The sequence below is a fragment of the Microcebus murinus genome, chromosome 9 (genome assembly GCF_040939455.1).
Source record: "Microcebus murinus isolate Inina chromosome 9, M.murinus_Inina_mat1.0, whole genome shotgun sequence".
In the NCBI taxonomy this organism is placed as follows: domain Eukaryota; kingdom Metazoa; phylum Chordata; class Mammalia; order Primates; family Cheirogaleidae; genus Microcebus; species Microcebus murinus.
Genome location: NC_134112.1, coordinates 22046416 through 22049128, shown reverse-complemented (window position 1 = coordinate 22049128; position 2713 = coordinate 22046416).

Below are 2713 nucleotides of genomic sequence, written 5' to 3'. Positions count from 1 at the left end.
TCGGGACCTTCCCCGGGAGAAGCTGCGGAGCGCACGGAGCTGCGGGTCCACCCGCTCCGCTGCGGCCAATGGCGCCGCCAGGGGGCGGGGCCGGCGGCTCCACCGCGCGGGGCTCGGTCTCCAGCCTCCGGGCCCCCAGCCCTGCCCAGAGCCCGCCTGCTCAGGTCTCGGCTCTTTTCCACCCGCGAGGTCCAGAGGAGGGCGGCGGAGCTGGAGAGCGTGGGCCTGGGGTGACCGAGTGCCTGCCCCATCGGAGGATCGCATGCTCCCGGGCTGCAGGGGGCGGCCCAGAGCACCCACCCTCTGGCCTGCCCTGGGAACCCACAGCCGCCTCCCTAACCGAGGGACAGCTGCTAGTGAAAGTTGGGTCTCCCTGAGCGAGGACACTGGAGGGAGGCAGGGCACCAAGAGCCCACGGGCAGATGTGCGCACTTAGAAAAGCCCCTGTAGCCTCTGGAAGGAAAGGATTGGGAAGGCCACAGCAGAGTCTATGGAGGTCAAGTGGCCTGAATGGGCTGAAGACCTGCACCAGGCATGGGAGCTGGAATGGAGAGAGATTTCAAAGGGAAAACCAGACCGGTGAGGGGGTACTTGGAGAGGGCGTGGTGGGCGGCTTTGAGCAGGAGCCAGGACGTAGGGCTAACACCAGGTCTCCCACTTGAGTGACTGGGGGAGTGGCATTGCCATTTAAAGAAATGGGTGATGTTTTGGGGAGCAACTGGTTGAAAATATCTGGAAGACCTTTAAACACCCAGATCTTAGTGCCCTGGGCACCAGAAAGAATACAGTAAGAAATGAGAATGTGTGGCTCTTCTGCCAGGCTTGGGCAGGGCCACCTGATGCTGGTTTCCACTCCATTGAGGGGGGAGGGGAATCAGGCCCCACAGTAGGTGTGGAGGAGCTGAAAACCTTTACGGGGAGTTTGCTCCCTCAGGACCGCCCACTTGGTCATTTGTTGCAGCCGCTGCATTTGTTGCATTCTGAGGGCTGCACCCTCAGAATGCCCAGGGTGGGCCGCTGCCCATGCCTGCTGAGTGGGGGACTCAGGCTGGGATCTGGTCCTGCCTCTGTCTGTACTCTCCCTGCCATGTTACCCCTCTCTTCCGGGGCTTTCTCTGTCAATGCAATGTCCTCCACGGCCCCTCCCAGCTCCGACAGTCTCTGGTTCTGAGTTATGGATACAAAGCCTGGGGAGGACGTAGGCCTGTGTGTATGTTGTGAGTTTCTATCTTTAGAGGGTGGGGGAGCTGGGACTTAGTCCCAGGAGCCAGTCCTGCTGCCCTGCCAGCCTCCACCGAAACCAAAGCTGCCAGGGACGGCTGAAACCACCCTGAACTAGCAGCATGCCCTGAGCAGGGAGAAGCGAAGAGGCAGGCCAGGCTGCCTTTGTGTGCTCCAATCTCTACAGCCTCCACATTAATGCTGCTGTCACTGCCCAGGCAAAGCAAGTGAGACAGTGAGCGAAAGAGTGAGAGAGCAGTAAGACCAGGGCTGGGCTCTGGCATCTCTCCAGGCAGGGCCTGCTGACTGGCAGGTACACGATACAGAGCAGCCAGCCAGGTCTGCCCTCTGCCTCCTGAATGGGCAGTGAGAGCCCCTGGCTCTGCCCTGGGCAGCTGCAGAGAGGCAGAGTCCCTTGGTCTTTATAATACCCAGTGCCAGAGCAGGGGAGGATAGGTTGAGTCCCAACCCCAGCCCTAGGCAGAGTCCTGCCCAGTAGGGTCCCACACAAGCCAGACTGTGGCTGGCTGGGTCAGCCCATGTCTTCACCGGGCAACGGGCTCCTTCACGTACCAAGGAGGGCCCTGCACATGCCTCGTCACAGCACAGGGAAAGGGAGAAATCAAGTTAAGTTATTAACTTTTCTCATTGCCAGAGTCACCGCCTAGGGCAGCGGTCCTCAACATTTTCGGCATCAGGGACCAGTTTCATGGAAGACAATTTTTCTACAGATGGGAAAAGGGGATAGGGGTGGAACCTGGAGGGGAGAGGGGAATGGGAGGCAGAGGGGGAGGGGGAGTGCGAGGTGGGTGGGGGAGGCAGAGCTCAGGCACTGATGCCTGGCAGGCCCTGTTTTCCTAACAGGCCACGGACTGGTTCCAGGCCATGGCCGGGGGGTTGGGGACTGGAGGCCTAGAGGATGCAGCTATCTCAGAAGGTGGTGAGCACCTAGTGACTGGAGGCCAAGAACTTGTCATCTCACATCCAGAGCTCTGGAGAGCAAAGGGTTGGCCCGGGAGGCCTGGATTGCTTTTAGTTGGGAGAACACGTAACGGAGGTTTTTCTGGGAAGTGACCATTTTGGTGGCAGAGCCCAAAGGCCATTCTGTATCCCAAATGGTCAGTTGGGGCCTGAGTACAGATCCACAGACCCAAGGCCCCCTGGTTTCCAGGATGTGGGGCCATTTCTTCATGGGTCTTCTTATTATAGGCACAGTTGTCTGTTATTCTAGACGTGATGGAGGGGAAACTGGGAAAGGTAGCCGTTTTGGAACAAATTGATTTTACAGCTCACTTTAATGTTTGCAAAAAGGTAAATGAGGAAGAAATTGGGAAGCACCAAAACTTTCCTCAATTAGATTAAATCCAACTACAAATAAACAAGATGGGCCTTTTTGCTAACTAAAGAGGCAGAGGTAGATGGGAGACCCCAGACACCAAGGTTGCTGGATTTTCCATTGTCTTCTCTACCAGCCTTTGACTCCCTGGGGACA